This window comes from Dreissena polymorpha, chromosome 4 (genome assembly GCF_020536995.1).
Source record: "Dreissena polymorpha isolate Duluth1 chromosome 4, UMN_Dpol_1.0, whole genome shotgun sequence".
NCBI classification, from domain to species: Eukaryota; Metazoa; Mollusca; class Bivalvia; order Myida; family Dreissenidae; genus Dreissena; species Dreissena polymorpha.
In genome coordinates this window covers 74,520,881-74,543,695 of record NC_068358.1, presented here as the reverse complement: position 1 = coordinate 74,543,695, position 22,815 = coordinate 74,520,881, and positions in this window count along the sequence as shown.

Genomic DNA, 22,815 nt, shown 5'->3' with positions numbered 1-22,815 from the left:
AATTGAATAACAAAAATAAATAGCTGCTGTACTATTATTTGTTAAAAACAACAACAACATTTAACATTTCAACTGGAACATTTGATTAGGGTTTCAATGATGTCTGCCTAGATATCCTGATACAATTTAAATCAATTTTCAGCTTATTTCTAAATTGTGTCTGAATGTGAGACAAGTGTTCACATCAAATTTTCAACTAATTTCTTAATTTTATATTTGTAAAACCAATTGTAATATTGCGCATTTAATTTCAATACAATATTTTGTCTTTATTTAACGTTGCATGATAAAATGAAGACATGTGATAGCAGGTTTTATCTGAAAACTTCCGAAGCGGACATATGAAAATTCTGGAAAACATCTTGCGGTGTGGCGCCGTTACTGGTGAAATACACCAATATATCTGGCATCATTACAATTTTAATTTATAAGGAGGAATGAATAAAAAAGTGTGTCCGGAATGAAAATAAATAAATAAACAAGTCGCAGGGGCGCACGGGCCATCTTTTCTAATCCTCGCAAAATAAATGTGGTTTTATTTATTACTATCCTGGTATTACTCACTTATTGAATATGGCACATACTATTTAACAAAGAAATAAATGTATATGTGTTCAAAATAACATTACAACCGAAGAAAAACCATTATAATGAGGGTATGATTCATGCGTTTATTCAAACTTTTTGTGATGAAACCGTTTTATCGTACACTATTTACATTACACAAGTGAACACGTATATCATAATCAGCACTTTTCTCAGCCATACGCCATCTTTCAGCGCTCGCTAATAAGTGGGCATGCCTATCAACGTCAACATTACTTTCTCCAGGAAATTATCCGGCGCTGCTTGGGAGTTTCTTTTAAAACGTACTATTATCAATCAGGAACATTCGGTTATCAAACCACTCATATTATGCACACTGCTATGCAATGTTTATTTCATACAAAAACATGAAACATATATCTAGATTTAACTGAAAACTACTCTATATTTCTGTACAAATGGTTCAACAAATATAGGTTGCATTGTGTGTCACGATTTGGTTGACGTAATTTACAATGGCATAACATCACATCATCAAAAACATCCCTATCGTTTCTTAGGGTGAACGCATTCATTCGAATCCGCTAGAAGTCCTAAGGCAAGTGATTGAAGGGAAATTACACGCAACGTATACCTTTCAGCACAGGTGTGCAACTAGTTTGTGTCACGTCTACCATAATGATTGAAAGTTCCATTTAACACTCCTAATAATGAATGTCAGTTTCAGATCGTGTTCAAGGTAGTGCTTACGAGGGGCATTGGCAACAAAGTGTGTTTCCTCTCCAAACCCTAAGCTGTATTTATTAAACGATTAACAACACACACTATACATGTATTGATATAAAAAAATTCATGATAATTTGTTTTATACTTATAATTATTTTTTGTATAAGGACATTAACAAAAGGTAATAACTCCATAAATATCAAAGAAGGAGTTATTGCTCTTACAATCCGTAACCGCCTCTTAAGTCATCTATACTTGTAAAAGTGTTAATTTGGATCCCTTTAACATTTAAATAGCGATATGTAAACGTTCAAGAAGCACATCAGACAAATAATAACTTAAAAAAAACACCGAATAAAGAGGTGATTTATTGTACTCCGAATTTAACTGCAATTTTCTTCGAGGTTTAATCTTTATATCCTAAATTGTAATGTAATTAAGGTAGCGCACCCGTAATGGGCACCTATCCAAATCTAATCTAATCTATTATTTTCTTAATCAGCATCATTTCACTGAACTACATGCACATTTTTAGGTAGGCTAACCACCCCACACTCGGCTTTTGTCATGGTTCGTAATTTGAGCAGTAAATCACCAAATTTAGCCATAACGTTGTTTTAATTTTAATAATTGAAGAATGTGCATAAGAGAGAGGAAGAGAGAAGAGAGAAGAGAGAGAGAGAGAGAGAGAGAGAGAGAGAGAGAGAGCAGAGCGTGAGAGTGCGCGCGAGAGAGAGAAGAGCTCGAGCTAGCGCGTCCTCGCTCTCGCGCGTCGTCGCTACTCTCCGCTCGATCGCTATCTCTCGCTCTCTCTCTCTCTCTCTCTCTTCTCTCCTCTCTGCTCATCTCCTAGAGAGAGAGAGAGAGAGATCAACGATACGTGCCCGTTGAAACGTGATCTATGGTTCAGATTGAATCCCTTTATAATGTTATAAATTTCTTTCATTTGGTCTTATTCGGTCTTTTTTTGAGCCGGATTGAAAAATATGTAAGTGTTAATTAACTTCATGTAACTTATTTATTATAAAACTAACAAAGCCTACGGGGTCTAGAACCCAGGTGTTTTACTGTTTTACTTTAACTTAGTAATTGCCGCATAATGCAAACATGCTTTATGTTGTTTTTCTGTGCAACGCCCTGGCTTTTCAGTAATACAATAACACGTTTGTAGTGTTTAATTTAATAGTTGTCCTCAATCTCGGATTATTCTAATACCGCTACTTAGTTGAGTGGGTAAATTGGATTTACATATGACTGGTTGTGTTTCTGTCTGTTTGTACGCGCACATATGTTTGGAGAAGTTATCCTTAACCTCGCAATGAACAGCTGTCAAACTTTACTTTGTTTATTATGTTAAAACGGTGTGCATGTTTCAGATATATCATCCTTAGTTAACAATTATATTAATGTTCCTCGGTAAACTTTTACCGTATTTTCTAGTATGTTACATCGCGTAAACAGCAAGATCCAGGTTTGTTTAATTTGTGTATCGTACAGTAAAACCATCCCGGGAATGTAAATTAGTGCATATATAATTTATAGCACATGTTTATCGATTTCTCTTAAACTGCAAGGGCCAAGGTTTAATATTCGATCAGATGTGGACCCGGTTTCTTTCTAGCACTAGACAACTCCAAATATGGAAAATCTTTGACTTAAAATCTAAAATGCTTGAAATTACACATACCATTACAAACTTTCGCTAGTTTAGTAAATTTCATAAGACTAAGTTAGATTTGCTAGAACACACTCCAGTACCATACCAAATGCAGCAGCATAAGCGAAGGGACTTCATGCAATTCGAAATCCTCACAAACGCATGCACGGAACATGTTCATGTTTAATTAATATTGCTAATTGCATGTTACCAAATGCGGAGTCAAGAGTAGGGGAATTCGGTACTATTTAACATTTGTGCTTAAGTAATCATTCATATCATCCAATCTTCGGACATCTTCTTTACTTAGCACATATAAATTTTGAGTTATTAATCATCATTGCTCCCCACTTTGGAAGTTAATGCACACAAATCGAATAAGTAAAAGACAATCACAATCAATTTTAAAATATGATGTTTTAATTAATATTATGATAAATTCTTGTAGAAAATCAGTTATAACTAGGAAAAACAAGTTAGTGGTATATAATAGATGTATGCGCCAATAACCAAATATGCAGATGTGCATAGCATGCAACTGTCAGTAATTGGGCGCGGTGTTTTTCATTTGAAATATAGGGAAATAATACAATCACGAGCACGACACATTATCCTAATAACTTAAATGCACATTAACAACACACAACATGGCTTAAAGGTTTGAAGACTGCCAGGACTGCTTTTAATACAATACCTGTTCCTGGAAGACACTAGTTATAGGATATAATTACACAATGACTGATGTTTTTTTTAAGAATATGCTGCCAAAAATGCCTACCATAGTTGTTTCACGTACAGTAAAACAATACATCCATAGTTAATTATTGCTCAAAGAAATGTGCTCAAAGAAATGTGCTTAAAAATTGTTCATGGTGGGTCGAAAAAACATCTTTTTCTTTACAAATTATGCTCTTTTTAGTTAAAATTTAGTTACTACTCACTAATAGTATATACATAGGTATATACATCTTACTATTTTTGTGCATGTTTTTGTTTGTGGTGTGTGTTGATCCGTCGATAATTCAATTGTCTACAAAACATGCAAGATGGAATTAATTGATTACAATATATTAACTGGAGGGACTTTAGTATCCTGTCATAGCCTTAGTCGACTCAGCAAACATTATATTAGTAAATCTGTGCGTACTCAGCAAACATTATATTAGTAAATCTGTGCGTACTCAGCAAACATTATATTAGTAAATCTGTGCGTACTCAGAAAACATTATTTTAGTAAATCTGTGCGTACTCAGCAAACATTATATAAGTAAATCTGTGCGTACTCAGCAAACATTATATTAGTAAATCACATGCGACACTTAAAACGTATTCTTCGGGACATGGGCCTATGGAGACAGCCCCGAAACTATTAAGTTTTTTCACTATTAAACTTATTTAATTGAATGATGTTTCATGTAGATCTATATGCATTTCGTTTACGAATAACGAAAAACTGTTACACGACGGCGATAGTAAACAATCAAGAAATTCACTAAGAGTTGAAACTGTAAATGTCAACAGTAATATTATAAATGTGTCAGCAACACGCCCAGGTGATTATTCTGACTATTATGAGAATAACATTTTTTTACAAAGAGTATCTTATCATGAACACGTGCCGACATCAATTATGTCATAAACGAGATGCCAGTACTCTTTAATTGAGGGGAATAAGGCAAGAATTTGTACATTTGTGTTAAACATTTCTGGGTAAAAATATCAAATAACGAAAGTTTAGGAAACACAATATTAACAAGGGTCTCGTTTAGGAAACACAACATTTACAAGGGAAGACGAAGACATTCAACATAAACTGCACTAAGCAACGCTTATGTTGTTGGTTAAAATTGAGCGGATATAATCTTTCATATCTTCGAATAAGTTTTCATTGGCATTGACCTTCACCCCATATGCAATCATGTCTTGCTATAGAGTATCTCATTAAACAATTTCAAATGACTCGTGGGATGTTAAGCGGAAATATTTTATACTCTGACATAACACTAACTATACCAAGATTTTGATACTTCTATTAAGGTATGAACAATCATTCTCGAGCCTGAAAGAAACAATTTATATTTGATGCGCTCATCCCAACTATTGGAAAAAAATCAAACGCTGATTCTAGAATGAATAGAAAATTAAACATAAACACAATCACCTAATTACGTTTGGTTAAAGACGGTTTAATTATGTTGACATTTTCGTAATGAAATTTTACGAGCAGTGTTTTTTTTGAAGACTTTAAAATCTGGTTTTATGGAAACATAACCGAATATATCGGCTATCTGTATCAACAGTTTATTGAGTTAAAAAGGTTTTGGTCAACATTTATAATTGTTAATTTTTCATTTTGCATTATGTTGACTTATACAATGATTATGTATGTAATTTGAAAAAAACTATGTTGCTGTGTTGGCGACATAAGAATAAGGAATGACGATTTTCAACCCGACATTAAGTAGAAGTTAACTTATATATAAAATATTGTACATAATGCTACTTACTCACTTGCATTCTGAGATAATTGATTATTTCATCTTATTGATTTGTTGTATCGAATATTTCGGAGTATCACATTATATGTAATACACACTGATAAATTAAGTTAATGCCTACTGTGTTAAGTACAAGTGCATTGTTGTAAAAGTTGATTATAATTTAATTGAACACATTTTATTTTATTTATTTTTGATGTATAATGTATTTACATTATTATATAGTTATCGTTGTCATGCAAACCATATTTAGTAATAGACTTAATGAACTAACAATAACCTCGTATTGTGTACAGGCCCCTGGACACTTAAACGTGATTTCTACGGAATATTGACGCATACATAAATGTTTAAATGTCGATTGGTGATAACAATTAACGCTCTAGCGTAGTGTAAAATGTTATGATTTTCCGTAAAGTATCATAATACATAAATTACAATAACATACTTCGCCGTGACCAGGATCGGAACACAATGCATTCATTATGAAATATGTATATCAGTTAGCCGAAGGTGTCGGTGATTCGCTTTTTGAAGTTGCACTTTAATGACACACATTAAGTTATATCTTAGTAATATTTTTTCTAAAATCCATTAACAGAAGAGTTTTTCAGTGATTTTGTATACTGAAAAGTGTAATGAACAATTGCGATATTGCATGTGCACGCATGTACCATAACACATCAAAGATTTATCATCTAAAGACGATTTTTAAGAAGTGTAAACAATGGTTATAAAGTTAATTACTTAAACATTCTCAAAAAGAAACGCAATATCATAATGTTTGTAAACATTACCCACTGGCATGGTCTGTTCTGTACGAAACCTTTCACCGCTATTATATATGAGCACTCGAGTCAACGTAAACACTGTATCTCTCACACTTTGAATCACAAACGATATTGAAAGACGCTCGTCAAAGTTCTGAGATTTCAGTGCATACTGCAACCCGATTTACATAGGATACTATACATTTGTGTGATATACATCTATACAAATCTATATCTATAGATATGTTTGCAATTGAATTCCAAACGTCTCATCAACACGCCAATGCAAAGTGGAACTTGTCTCTCAAGGGAAAAATAATTTGCCGAAACGATTGTTTTGTTCTTAGACTATGTGAGGGCGTGACATGAAGAACATTAGTATCGTTTACTACAAGTATCAAACAAGAATATTTATTTATACGGACATCAAACATTAACAGCGAATACTAAGGGAAAATAAATGACACCCATAGGCCCTAGTCATAAAATGGTTATATCAGAGTGGGTTATTACGTGACAAACAGGCGGGCGTCGTCTATGCCAAAACAGGTATTTTTCGGGTTGCAGCTGTTTTGCAGTTATACAGCTTCCGCTAAGAAAATTCGCATCGAGTAAATTCGATATAAAGAGCGAATATTAATACGAAATAAACGCTTATCACTTTCTTGCTGATATGGATGGAAAGTGAGCGGCATGTAAATAATCAATACAAGTAAAACAGGGTATACAACGACGGAAAATACCTGTCTCGTCATTGACGTCGACATCTTGTTTGTTAAGGGATTACCACCTCTGTATAAGGATAAAGTATTACATTAAACAAGTTGGAGCCGAAATCTGCATGATTGGTCTTTAAATATTAGAGAAAAAAAAAGCGAAAGCATTTATGTAGGCGCTTAAGCAATGTATTTGTAATCTTAAACAACTTTTGAGGATAACAAACTGCAAGAGTAAGTTCCGTTGCCGAAAGAATTATTTTAATAAGTTTCACTCCAAATGAAAATAGATTGACAGAAAACTATCAAGATTAAATTAAAACATAAGATGTGAATGAAAAAGGCTTGATTGAATTATTATTATTATTACAATATGTAGTTTATTTGCATATGACATAACGTCTCGTTGAAATTTGATATGAAATTTTCTTAAACAGTTCACAATTCGCATTACGTATCATATCTGACTTCCGATGTATATGCATATGCCCTGGCAAGTGTAGCGTATAGCGAAAACATGTTGAAAGCTTATATCATTACCTTTGTTTAATCTGTACAATTATTCACTAAAATACACGAAACTGCAATTAACTATATCAATTGCTGTCGACTGCTGACGATAAGTTTGTTTTACTAGTCTTTTTTAAGTCATCCATATGGAACCATACCCAAGAAAATAATCACAGCTGCACTTTTAGCATAATATGCATTTGGTAGTTGAGTGAGATTAATCGCAATGTGTTTCTGTTATCCATAAGTTTATGCGGCGTATCACTTGCCAAGATATGCATGACAGTAATTCTGCATGATTGTTGCAAAACTAACGTCACATTGTTTATCGAGGTACCAACATAAATCGTCAGAACGATTAATCATCGCATTACGTTGTGCATTTATGACCTCGCCTATGTTTTTAGTATTAAGTGACAGCATTAATATTTTCGGTTAACATTACATATTACTCGGGAGATTGGTATGTGAAGCTTATAATGCGTATATAAGGTTAGTTTTTACTTAACCCTTTACCACTAAGATACGTATTTTGACGCATCTGTTGTCGCTCAGAAAGTTAAATTTAACTAAGACTATTGCCAATCAATATATGTCCCCCACCGGCTCCACTCTTGTCAGATTTTTTAAATATCTGTTTCCATAGCAACCAGAATTTTTGACGTAGGAACAACATGAAATGACGTGTTTCAAGTTTCATGAAAAAAATTAAATAACTTTTAAAGTTAAAGGCAGGCAGACATGCAGACAGGCAGACAGGCAGACAGACAGACAGGCAGACAGACAGACAGACAGACAGACAGACAGACAGACAGACAGACAGACAGACAGACAGACAGACCGATCGACCGACAGACAGACAGACAGACAGACAAACAGAAAGACAGACAGACAGGCGGAAAGATAGACAGAAAGACAGATAGGCAGGCAGACAGACAGACAGACAAACAGACAGACAGACAGACATACAGACAGACAGACAGACAGACAGACAGACAGACAGACAGAGACACAGACAGACAGACAGACAGACAGACAGACAGACAGACAGACAGACAGACAGACAGACAGACAGACAGACAGACAGACAGACATAATCTTTGGTATTCACCTTCACCCCACATGCAATCATGTCTTTGCTATAGAGTATCTCATTAAACTATTTCAAATGCCTCGTGGGATATTAAGCGGAAATATTTTATACTCTGACATAACACTCACTATACCAAGATTTTGATACTTCTATCAATATATGAACAACCATTCTCGAGAAAGAAAGAAGCGATTTATATGTTATGAGACCATCCCAACTATTAGAATGAAAATCATACGCCGATGCTAGGCTGAATAGAAAAGGAAACCTTAACACAATCAATTTATTCATTTCAATTCGTTAAAAATGGTAGATTATGTTGCAATTGTCGTTATGAAAATATACGTGCAGTGTTTTGTTTAAAGTGGTTTTAAATATGTTATTTTAAACATTTATCGGTTATCAAAAGCGTATTGGTTTTAAAAGGTTTTGGTCAATATGTAGAATTGTAAATGTTATATTTTGCATAATTATGTTAAATTAAAATAATGATTTTTATGTAATGTCAACAACCTAGTTTGCTGTGTTGGCGACAATAGAATTAGGGATGACGCTTTTCAACCCGATATTTACAGAGAGGGTAATCACGTGATAGTCAAGAAGGAGACGTCCATTCCGAGACAGTTATTTTTCGCCGTGTTATACCCTTTATTACTTCTGTTTATTTTTTGAACGACGCTCACTTTCCAGCCATATCAGTATCAAGGCGATTAGCGTTGATTTCGTATTTAAATTCGCGTTATATCTCGACTTTACTCTCCGCAAATTTTCTTAGTTTAGCCCTAATTAGGTCATCCCGCTAAGAAACTTTGCACAGAGTAAAGTCGAGATATAGAGCGAATACTACTATGAAATAAAAGCCAGTAACTTTCTTCCTATTATGACTGGAACGTGAGCGGAATAAAAAAATAATACAAGTAATAAAGAGTATAAAACGACGAAATATACATGCCTCGGCATGGACGTCGTCATCTTGTTTGTCACGTGATTACCCCCCCCCCCCCTCTGATTAAGTAGAAGTTAATTAATATAGCAAATATTGTACATAATGCGTATTACTCAATTGCAAACTGAGAATAATTGTTTTTTCATCTTAATGATTTGTTTTATCGAATATTTCGGAGGATCAGATTATATGTAATAAACACTGATAAGTTTAAGTTAATGCCTTTTGTACTAAATACAAGTGCAGCAGTGTAAAAAGTGAACAATATAATTAATTTAAACACATTTTATTTTATTTTATTTATTTTTCATATTTAATTTAATTACATCATTATAATTATAGCTATCGTTGTCATGCAAACCATATTTAGTAATGTGGCGAGCCAGTCGGACCCGACTAGGTCTAGGTCCGACAATAGCAAGTTTTGGTGGCAAGTCACTGCAATACACGCGTCACGTTTACACCATTATTTCGTCTACATAAACAGTGCCGCCGACGACGCCGACGTGAACAAGTACTACGTCGACAATGACGTCTACGAAGGTTATGGCAACGATGACAAATGCGAAAACTATGACGAATATGACGATTACAAATGTGTTTGACGTTCACACATACGTTCTATGTGACGATTCTGACATATATCATCGTACGTACAATCTCTGTGACGTAAGTGACGGTTATCTGTAATTAACAATGCGAATGAAACGTATAATAAGCAAATGACAATCTTTCATGCAGAATCTTAAAACATGTGCGTAATTATAACATAATATTATGGAAATTACACAACATTTCTCTCAACTGATACAATAACACATATTTGAAATGAAAACTATATTACATTCACAAATGACTGTGTGGTTTTCCTTTACCCTTATTACAGAGTTAATTAATCAGACTTAAATAGTCACTCAAACCAAAAATGTATCAATTAATTTACACTTGTAGAAAAAATGCAAAAACATTTATACAAAAAATAACCATACAATAACAATATTAACTTACTGAACAATGCCTTCTCGATTCCCAAAAATTTATATTTCGTTAATGAGAAACACGACCCACTTGTTTCAGAGTCTTAACGTGTTCTGCGGGCTTCGGGCGTCGTTTCAATCGGACGTAAACTTATTCTAAATAAAACCATAAAAATGACATAATTTGACCAATCGAATTCTAGTATTAGCCCCAGAAACCACTTCTAAATATATCCCTTACCAAATTTGGAGTGCCATGACCATATTCGGAGTTTCGAAACTTCAAAGAATTGTAAATCATTAGATGTTACACAAGAATTAAAATATGTGTGGTCGACCTTCCCAGTCCCGGAACACCGTTATTGTTGAATCAACATTCTGCTATTTTGAACAATGGTGATAGTCTGCAACACCGCCACCCAATGAACCTCCCACAGAAGTTCATTTAAATACTTAAAATGACCTCAAAGACTAGGCACGAACTCAAAATCTTAACATATATGAGTACATGAATATCCTTCTACATCAGCAAACTAGACTACCAAAAAACAACAACAACAATATTAAGATCCTACCACTATACTTAAAGATACAAACTATATACATCCAAACCTATTCTGTATACACTGTTTGCAAATGATTCTAAGCTACGTTGTGCTCTAACAAGCACAATTTGGTAATCGGTCGAACTTTTTCCGTACCGTTTACTCTAACTCTGCATGACCGCACAAGTCCGTCTCATCCCTTACCCACCTCTACTACAAGTCCTAAAGGCCAATGGCCACGAGTCGATGTCTCGTCGCATACGAGAACAAGATCATTTACTGCTATATTTTCCCGACTGTTGTGCCATTTCTGGCGTACCTGTAAATTCGGTAGATACTCCTTAAGCCATCGTCTCCAGAAAATGTTTGCTAGGTCTTGAACTTGTCTCCACCATCGCCGACGATAGTTATCTCCCTTCTCAAATATTCCTGGAGGGAAACACCTATTCGGGCGAAGTAGCAACATTTTGTTTGGCGACAGCGGTTCTGGATCACGGGGATCATCACTTACCTGTGTAATCGGTCGGTCATTCAAAATCTTTTCTACTTCCGTGCAGAGAGTTGACAGTGCCTCGTCGCCCAGCAGTTGTTCGCGTACTACGGATTTCAATGCGATTTTGAAAGAGCGTACCAACCTCTCCAAAACCCCGCCCATGTGGCTTGCGTATGGGGGATTTAAGTGCCAAGCAATTCCCCTTTGTTGCATATCCCTTGAAATTCGGCTCTGATTCCATTCATTCATCGACTCACGTAGCTCCTTTGCGCCAGCCGATAGATTTGTGCCATTGTCACTGTAAACCTTTTCTGGATGGCCTCGGTGACTTACAAATCGTTGCATGGCGCATATGAATGAATCAGTATTTAGACTATGCGTTATCTCTATGTGTACAGCTCTCGTGCACAAACATGTAAATAAACAACCGTACATTTTCAGTTGTCTCCTGCCGGATTTGACGTACATTGGTCCGAAGAAGTCAACGCCGACGTACGTAAACGGTGGTTTGTCCGGCTCCAGTCTTTCAGCTGGAAGTTAACCCATTTGTTGTGATTCAGGACGTTGTTTCTGTCTCTTACAAATCATGCATTTGCTCAAAACAGACTTAATCGTCTTAAGACCTGGCAATATCCAATACTTTTGTCGCATCAGCGAGAAAATATGATGAGCACCTATGTGAGCGTTTGTTTCATGGTATGCCTTGATAAGGATACGTGTTACGTGGTGGTTACCTGGCAAAATTATTTGATTCTTAGTATCACTGCGCAAGTCAGCGTTCTCAAGATGACCGCCCACTCTTAGCAAATTATTTGTGAAAAGCGGACTTAACTTTGCCATCGAACTTTTCTCTATAACCCGCCCCGATTTCACAACACTAATAATCTCGCTATATTTGCTATACTCACCACTTTGTACAAGTGACAACATAGCATTTGTCGCGGCCCTCTTTTCACGAACAGTCAAATGCTTAACCTCTAAGCAGATTTCTCTTTCTCTCGTAAATATTTCTGAATGAGATATGCCTTGAATCTGAGAAGCCAGGCTACAGAACGCTGCAGCTTAAACCAGTCCGAATGCCTTATCAACAGGTTATCAAGCCCCCTATAGGGTTTCAATTGTGTCGCGTGCATATTACGGTCCTGCTTTACCTCAAGGTCGTCAGATAGAATGGCTACTGGTTGTGGTATTGATGGCTAGTCGGACTTACCTTTCAACAGGAAATCCGGTCCGTTCAACCAAATGTCATTTTCTATTTCATGCGGACAAAATCCCTTAGACATTTCATCGGCAGGATAAATTTTAGTCGGAACGTACCTCCAGTCATTTGCCGAAGATTCATCTACTCCTGTCGGCCGCAAACATCTATCAATACTAACCTGTGTCGACGCAGGTAGTCCTAGTGTGTAATGCTTTCCGTGTTTTTGTTTAGAGCGTTCCATTATAGTCAGTGCGAGGTAATCTTGCTGACACTTACCTTCCCGATTGTATAACATACAGTCAGGAAATTCGTAATTCCCAAGTATTTCAACCTCACTATGTACATTTGACATGTGTTGAAAATTAACATGGCGGGCAGAGGATGAGGATTTCCCTTGGGCCCAATAACGCTCCAACTTAGGATTGACCGTATTGCGTACGGCTCACCCCTGTTACCACTCCTCTCTTCCTCTACCCAGAAAGCCTCTAGAGTATGACTCCCAATTAACAACTCTACCTGCGCGGCGTTAACCTTCTGCAGTCGTACCTGTCAAATGCTTCCACTTACCAATTTCTGCTCAAGTTGGAAGAGACTGAAGAGATATTGGTAAATGTTTAACAGACTAAACTCTATTTGCGTCGATACTTTCACGACCATCTTGAGAACTCACCTTTACGTTCAGCTGCATTCCAGATCTGCGCTGGGTAGACTGATTAACAGTTGTAAGGGTGAAATCGCCCTAAGTACCCTTTGTACTAAACTATCACTACACAACGTGATATCGCTGCCATCGTCTAACAAGGCGTATGTTTCTGTCTGTCTGGAACCATAATTCACTACAACAGGGACAATGCGTAAACTTACCTTGACCGGGTCTGCTTTTGTACAATTATTGCTATGCCCTGTGCTATCGTGTGCACGTCGACCTACATCAGCAACGGGTGTAAACTAATTCTCAATAAAAACATAAAAATGATATCATTTTGACCAATCGATTTCTAGTATTAGCCCCAGCAACCACTTCTAAAAATATCCCTTACCAAATTTGGAGTTCCGGAAATGCCATGACCATATTCGGAGTGTCGAAACTTCAAAGAATTGTAAATCATTAGATGTGACACAACAATTAAAATATGTGTGGTCGACCTTCCCAGTCCCGGAACACCGTTATTGTTGAATCATCATTCTGCTATTTTGAACAATGGTGCTAGTCTGCAACAAGTAATATACTTAATGAACTTACCATAACCTCGTCTGTTTTACAGGCCCCTTGACACTTTAACGTGATTTCTACGAATAGTGACGCATACATCATTGTTTAAATGTCAATTGGTGATAACAATAAACGCTCTAGCGTAGTGTTAAATGAAATTATTTTCCCTAGAATCATAATTGATAATACAAAAATTACAATAGCATATTTAGCAATGACCAGGTTCGCAACACAATGCATCCATGATAAAATATTTATATCAGTTAGCCACAGGTTTCGATGATTAGCCGTTTGAAGTTGCATTTTGATGACAAATATCAAGTTACATCTTAGTAATATTTTTTTTATAAAAACCTTTAACATACAAGTTTTTTGGTGTTTTTGTATACTGAAAAGTGTAACTAACAATTGTGATATTGCATGTGTATGCATGTACCATTACACATAAAACATTTATTATTTTTAGACGATTTTAAAGGAGTGTTAAGAATGGTATAAAGTTAATGACATTAGAAATGTAATATCATAATGTTTGTAAACATTCCCAACTGGCATGGTCTGTTTTGTACGAAATCTTTCGCCGCTATTATATATGGGCACTCGAGTCAACGTAAACACTGTATCTCTCGCAGTTTACCTCACACGTTTGAATCACAAACGATCTTGATAGACGCTCATAATAAAGAGTATTGAGATCTCAGTACACACTGCAACCCGATTTACATAGGATACTATACATTTGTGTGATATACATCTATATAAATCTATATCTATGTATTCAATTGAACTCCAAACTTCTCATCAACACGTCAATGCAAAACGGAACTTGTCTCTCAAGGGAACAATAATTTGCCGAAACGATTGTTTTGTTTTAAGGCTATGTAATGACGTGACATGAAGAAGTGACTATCGTTTACTACAAGTATCCAACTAGACTGTTTTATTTACATGTATACGGACACTTACTGCAAATACTAAGGAAAAATAAATGACAGACCAAGGTCCTAGTCATACAAGAGCTGTCAGAAGACAGCGCGCCCGACTTTTTTGAGTGCTTGACAGTATAATGTAAGCTATCATGGAGAAATTGTTCACATTCAATAAGGTCAAGGTCATATTCGAAGTAGAAGAGGACCATAATTGAAACAAATTGATCGCTTATGTTTTCAAGAAGTTGTACTTTTTAGACGATTCTGAGTTCAGATATATTTCTCACAAACTATTGAACATTTGAAAAGACATAAACAAACTTATAAACTTTTATTTCAAGTTTGATAGCATTAGTTTGGGCGGGATGGTTGGACGGTCCTTCAAAAATAAAATAAATAAATATTTGTGTTTTTTTAACCATGTTTTAAAGAACTAATTTTTTTTGGGGTGTTGGGGCGGTGGGAGTGGACAGGGGGTATAATGTGGAGGTGTGGTCATTTATTAGATGATCTTTCAAAAATAAGAAAAAACAAATATTGGATTTTTTTGGGGGGGATTCTGGGTAGGGGCGTGGGAGATTGTTTGGGTGGATTCCATTGTGGAATGTGAGGTAAGTGTTGTTTTGTCAAAGTATGAATCAAATCTGATGATAAATAAAAAAAAAGTTAAGGTAATTTAAGCAAAATTTATTCATCTGACCTTGAGAGTCAAGGTCATTCAAAGGTCAAGGTCACATTCAACACGCCAGGTACAGTACCCTCATTACAGTAAGAAAGTATTTGAAGTTTAAAGCAATAGCCTTGATACTTTAGAAGTTAAATGGATCTAAACACAAAATATTCAAAGTTTCTAAGACAAAAAGGGCCATAATTCCTTTAAAATGCCAACCAGATTTATTAATACGAAATAAACGCTCATCACTTTTTTGCTGAAATGGCTGGAAAATGAGCGGCATTTAAATATCAATACAAGTAATACAGGTTATACAATAGTTTTTTTAGTCATCCATATGGAACAAAACCCACGAAAATAATCACAGCTGCACTTTTATCATTATGTACATCTGGTATTTGAGTGAGATAAATCGCAATGTATTTATGTTATTCAGAGTTTATGTGGCGTATCACTTGCCAAGATATGTATACAAGTATTCTGCATGATTGTTGTAAAACAAACACCACATTGTTTAGCTATGTACGAAGATAAATTGGCAGAACCATTAATCATTGCATTAAGTTGTGCATTTGTTGACCGCGCCTATTTTCGTTTAATATGACTCGTAAGCTGTGTAGGTGTAGCTTACAATGCGCGTATAAGGTTAGTTGTTACTTAATCCGATCCCGATGGAGTCCCATTATGATGCAGTTTTCTTTCCGTTTCTTTATTTCAGTTTATGCAAACTTTAATAAATTTTAAGATGTATTTGCCAGCTTTTGAAAATTGGAGAAACCTATGAAATAAGGGTTCCGGAAGTGAAATTTCGTCAAAAGTCCAATGGCTAAAAACGCAACGCAAACGCTCGTCTTTCACCGTAGTCCCAAAATACAATACACCAACATTTTGTAAACGATATTAAATAAAGAAAAACAAGTTATAATTATGGTAAGTTCATCATCAAGTTTTCATCATTCCTCTTTCGGGTCACATTCAGTGGAATTGGAACGCTTTCAATATTATAAAGCTTTGTACATGGCATAGACTTATTCTCTCTTCGAATTGTTGTGTAGTAAACTATGCAAATAATTGTATATGGTTGCCTTCCGAGTTGAGCCGACATTCTAAAAAAACGTTTTTTGTAAATCTTGGAAATTACTAAAATACTACTAAACATGCGTGTTTCATTAATCGTTGTTAGATATTATTAAAGACAGTGGACCGATTTTGTCAATGCAAGAGCTACAAGTCAAAGTAAATAAACCAGTACACTTTTTATATTATGGAGGTATGAACAAGGTTCTTTACACATACATTGTCTAAGTGCAAAGTGTAAAATTAGAAGATTATATAGTACATTAATATCCCTTTTTGTCGACCTATATATAACCAGTCATGTAATAAGTTACGATACACTATGTTAAAATGGAACTCTGAAATCCCTACATGCCAAACAAAATGGAATGAATACTTTCCAGATGATTCCATACAGTAGAAAAATGTCCACGGACGAAATATATATATTCAATGGTTACAAACTAGGATTATCCACCGAATATTGGGAACAAACTCACTCTTTTTTGTAATGTGCTTGTCGAAAAGAAATACATCGACCTTTTGCAAAATGTCACAAGAATCGATCAACCATTTATTCTGGGATTGTAACACGGTAAAATACTTATTAAAGTTATATATGATAGCTAAAAAAATGCAAATATACAAAAAGTAATAAACTGCAAAATTTTCGTTCTTGGTTATATAAATGTAAATGACAACTGCTTTATACTTGTCATTGAAGTTTTACGGTACAGTTTTGAATTCAAAAGGAAAAATGTTATTCCAAATGTTTAGGGATTAAGGCTAGCCTAAGATAACCTATAAATTATTGATGCAAACACAACAAGTAAATCAAATAAAGGAATTTTTTAGACAGTTATACGAGTAATATGTAATTCATAAATGTATGAATAACAAAATAACTGTTGTTAGCTCCCATTATATATAGAACTCACAAAATGTGTTTACTTTATCAATTGTTACTAAGTTGTTTGTATATTATTAATAAGAAAAAATGATTGTATTGTAAACTGCACCCTTAAGGTAAAATCAAACTTTGTTTAAAATGCCCATTTTAATAAAACTAGCAAATGTTAAATAATTGGGTTTTTATATTATTTGAATAATGTAACCATAGTTAAAGTATTGTTGTAAATCTAAATCTGTTTTTGTTTAAAAATCACTTAATATCATTGTGCTATACATAACATAATATTTCCCTAAAGTAACAAAAGAAAAAGGGTTGAAGAAAGTATGTTAATAATTCAGTTTGTGTAATTATTGTAATACTATAGTGAAAACACATTACATATGGCGAATTAAGTATATGAATGAACATATCGTTGTAAATTGTGCTTATACATATATTATAAAATGAATAGAAGCATCAGAACAGGAAAAAACATTGTTAGAGTATTTTGCTTTGAAATAGACGTCTTGTTTTGCTTGACAATAGGAAAGTATCAGGTGAACGTCTTAACCTGATCTATGTTTCTTAGAGGAATATAACTATTTAGATCGTATTATGTATTGATCCAATAATTGTTCGCTTATTGTATTGATAAATATTATAACCTATGATAAAAAACGTAAAACAGTGATGCATTAAATTTCAACATTGTTAATCAAGCTAATTAAGTGTATGCTATGCCGTGCGCGTGTTATGGTACGTTGTATGTTATGGTTGTATGCTGTTTGTTTGCTATGATATGCTGTTTGTTTGCGATAAAATGCTGTATATTTGTAATGATATGTTTTGAGTTGGCTGTGGTATGATGTGCGGTTGACATTTTATGTTGTGTGTGTATTATAATATACTGTATGTTGATTGAAATTTATGAGTATTATTATTGTATACGGTGTAAGGTTTGTCAGTATTACATGTAGTTCATTTTTCAATTGAAATAAGTCGTAGCCCAAAATAACGTAAATACAATTAGTCAACATGTGGTAATGTAATGCAGGTTTTGGATTGACGAATCGAAATTTGTGTAAGTAGTATTGATCTACAGCGACGGGTTAAAATGGGTAAAATTTACAATTGCCTTCGTCAGTTCGAGTATGGATGATGGCGTACAACTTAACAGTTATGACATAACCTCATTATAACGCAGAATAGACATAGGAAGAAGATTGTTATACATACTAACGTTTGCAGTTGAATGTTGTCATTCCGAAATGTTGTTTGGTCCTCAAAAGACACATTCCTGTAATGTGTGTTGCTAAACAATGCGGTTTCGAAAGATTAGGCCTGGTCTGTTTTAAGTTTTTGTTTACGACAAACTATGAATGACAGATATATTTTTTTAGAATATAATACTGCTATAAAAGATACCATATGATAATAAAACAAGAAGCATTGTAGCTTTTAATTTTTTTACCATTACTTTTTACTCGAATAATTTAACAACCCCATGCAAAGTTTGCATGTAAGTACCAATACAAACACGTTCAGTAGACTACATCAAAACCGCATGTTCTTGAGTGGAAACCGTTTACCTTTAACAGCGACTTTGAATTTAAACCATCTAGCCCAAAATAAAATCCTGAGAAAGATTCGAGTGCATGCTCGCTTCTTCCAAGGTTGTATCATGATAGGAAAAGTAAAACTAAATATAATTACTATACAGCACATGTTTGATGCCGCTTGAGTCCGTACCCAAACTTTGTTCGAAATCTTGTTTGTACTAGAAATGTGTCACATATACTGATTTCCACACAATATATCATTGGATAAAGCCATTGCACTATGTAACCGTAATGTCTATATATATACATATATATATTGGCGGCGGGTTGCTACCAATCCCCAAAACGTAAAATCAAAGGTGGTTACAAAACCAACCCTATAAAGAAAGAAACAAATATAGTTCAAATATAAATTTATTAACGTTCTCCTCAAATAGCTCATTTCACATTGGTCATTAATATTACGGATAACAATTATTACAACAAGAGGGCCTGAAAGGCCCAAAGTCGCTCACCTGGGATAACAAGATATTATTGGGACAAATCTTCTGTCCAAGTTTCATGAAGATCGGAAAATACATGTGGCCTTTCGAGTGTTAACAAGCTTTTACTATAGCCATATAAGGAAAAATGCCCCACCCCTGGCAGCCATGTTTTCCAACCAACCGGCATTATTTTGAACTCGTCCAACATATTATTGGGAAGAACCTTCTGATCAAGTTGCATGAAGATCAGGCAATAAATGTGGCCTCTGGAGTGTTAACACGATTTTACTATAGCCATATAAGGAAAATAAATGTGGCCTCCTGAGAGTTAACAAGGCAAATGTTGACGTCGCACAACGGACAACGGACAAAAGGCGATCACAAAAGCTCACCATGAGCACGTTTTGCTAAGGTGAGCTAAAAACAATAAATAATTTACCAACAGAAGAAAAAACATTACAATAATAAAACAGCAACACATTATTATATTAAATAAACAATACATCATTATACAAAGTAATACACACACACACAAATAAGCAAAATGAAATACAAATTATGAAACCGTTACTTATTGGTGAAACCAAGTTCGGTATTGGTTTTCACGTTTTTTGTATGAGCCATCAGTGCTGGACTGGGCTAGGACTTGATCTGGTTATTGAGCAAACATTGATGATGATTTTATAGAGCACATGTGGTCTAACTCGCGGCAGTGGAAGTACTGAGGAAATGCAACCCCCTTGGGATCTATCTGCAACATCCGAGCACAACAGTGCGATGCAGGATTTCACAGACCTGACCTATACTACAAGTCCACAACACAAAGACTCAACTGAAGCGTGCATCAAAGGGGATTAATCTGATCTAGAGAAAATGCAGACAAATAGCACAACCTGATCACCATACACAGCTGACCCTATTCTCAGAAAAATGGTCAATGGGATAGTGGCTGGGTCACATGCAATTAAGGCGGTTGGGAAAACGATCATAAGAGATATCACAGGAAAGTCGGTCTTTGCTTATAAATTCACGAAAAAATACAGAGGCAAATCTCTTTGGAATAGCTTGGCTGTTAAGATCGCTTCTGACAGTGCTTTTGATCCTGCTCTTCTGTTCCAGCGTTTGCTGGTGATGTCAACATATGGAGATCCTTCTCTTGCACTTGTATTGTCTTATGAACTGAGCTCCCACCCTGCTGCCTTCTTTGAAGCCAAGAACATAATTTGTACAGCAGATAAGATATCATTTGAGGCTGTGATGAAATGTATTTATGAAACAGATGCATGATCGTGGCACTTTGCTGCATCGTTAACCATGGAAAAGCGCGACTCATATAACGCTATATCCGAGTCTTATGTGCATTCAGTGAAAGGCCTTACGGACAAACGACAGTGGGGTTCGATGGCTACGAAGACGGTGATTATTACAAAGAAAAAACGCACCGGAAACGTGAATCATATTGTGAGTATCAGCAAAGAAACAGAATGCTCATGTAAAAAAGGAAGACTTTTTATCTCGTAACAGAAACGAGGCCGGCATGATTGCTCTGATCAGCACAACTCTGACAAACATGGGATGCTATGTTGTTCTGTCTTCTGGGGATGCAGACGTTCAAATTGTTAAATACAGTATAACGATCCCGTCGTAGCACCACAACGTTGGTGGGCGAGGATACTGATTTGCTCATCTTGATCCTGCATTACCCCGAAAGGAACAGTAAGACCATCTTCTTCCGCTTTTATGTAAATAAATAGTCAAAGGAACGAAAAGTGTATAATATTAACCTTTCGAAAGATCTCGTGCTTATTCAGGCTGTAATTAATCTTCAATGATTTTCAGCAAAGGTAAAAAATCAAGTCTACAGAAGTGAGTAAAACGTGATCCTATCATGAAGTCATGTGCTGGTTCATTCTCTCTTCCAAATGTCGTAAAATGGATTTTATGAGTATTCAACTCCTTAGTGATAACCTCAATTCGATTAAAGTGTTTCTTGTCTTCGTAACTATGGCATTTTACATAACAACCATAACGTTTGAGTAACAAGTTATGGACTTGTAGTCCTTCGTATTGTGTTGATGGCCATTTTGGACGCCGTGTTTCATTTCTGTGTAACATAATTAGCTTACATTTTGTCTGATGATATAAATGTGATATTTATGTGTCGTTTGCCCTCTGAAACCTGGGTATATACACCAAATTCATCAAATTTGAGTGGATAGTTACATAGTTATATTTTATAATCATAAATATGTTTTGGCGGCCATCTTGGCGGCCATTTTGGACGCTGTGTTGGAGTTGTGTGTAATAATAAACTTAATCAATGTCTGATGATGTTAATGCGTTCTTTGCCCCCTGAAACCTATGTATAGACAACAAAATCGGCAAATTTGAGTAGATAGTAACATAGTTATGATCATTTGATAGGTTTGGCGACCATCTTTGCGGCCATCTTGGCGGCCATTTAGGACGCAATGTTAAATTTCTGTGTAACATAATTAACTTACACAATGATGATATTAATGTGTTCTTTGCCCCCTGAAACCTGGGTATAGACACCAAATTCCTCAAACTAATGTTGATAGTTACATAGTTATGATCATAAATAGGTTTTGGCGGCCATCTTGACGGCCATTTTGGACACCATGTTGAATTTGTGTGTACTAAACTAAACTTAAACAATTTCTGATGATCATTATGTGTTCTTTGCCCCTTGAAACCTAGGTATAGACACCAATATCATCAAATTTGATTGGATAGTTACAAAGTTATGATCATTAATAGGTCTTGGCGGCCATCTTGAAAAAAAAACTTTCCGGAGGTCCGAGTGTGGTAAACTTTTAATATGTTTTTAAGGACCATCTTCCCTACCAGGATCAGTTAAAATACGTTTTTTAGCAAATTTTTGGGGGACAGAGTGTATATTGACTCTACTTCAGTTCAATTTCTCCCAGACAATTTATAAAAATTAAGCTAATTGAAGCCCCATCTTCAAAGGAGAAAAAAATATCAAAAGCTGCCAGTACCATACTGTTATCAACCGTTTTCATATGCTCCTGGCATGCACCTTCCAAGATATATCGTGAAGTTTTGCCCCCCTTACTGGTGCACCCCACCTCAATTTTGGGTACTTGGCTGAAGGACTGGTTGTGTACTGTATTCTACTATTCCTGAGATTCAGTCATTGCGAAAATTTCGACGACAAGATGCCGTTAAGGCGAAAGTCTATAGAGATTTATTCACCCTGTCTATGACGATTTGACTTGCAGTAAACCGTCCAAGTGAGGAAAGCTATAACAGCTTTTGGCATTTACAGAACAAATCAATATGCGG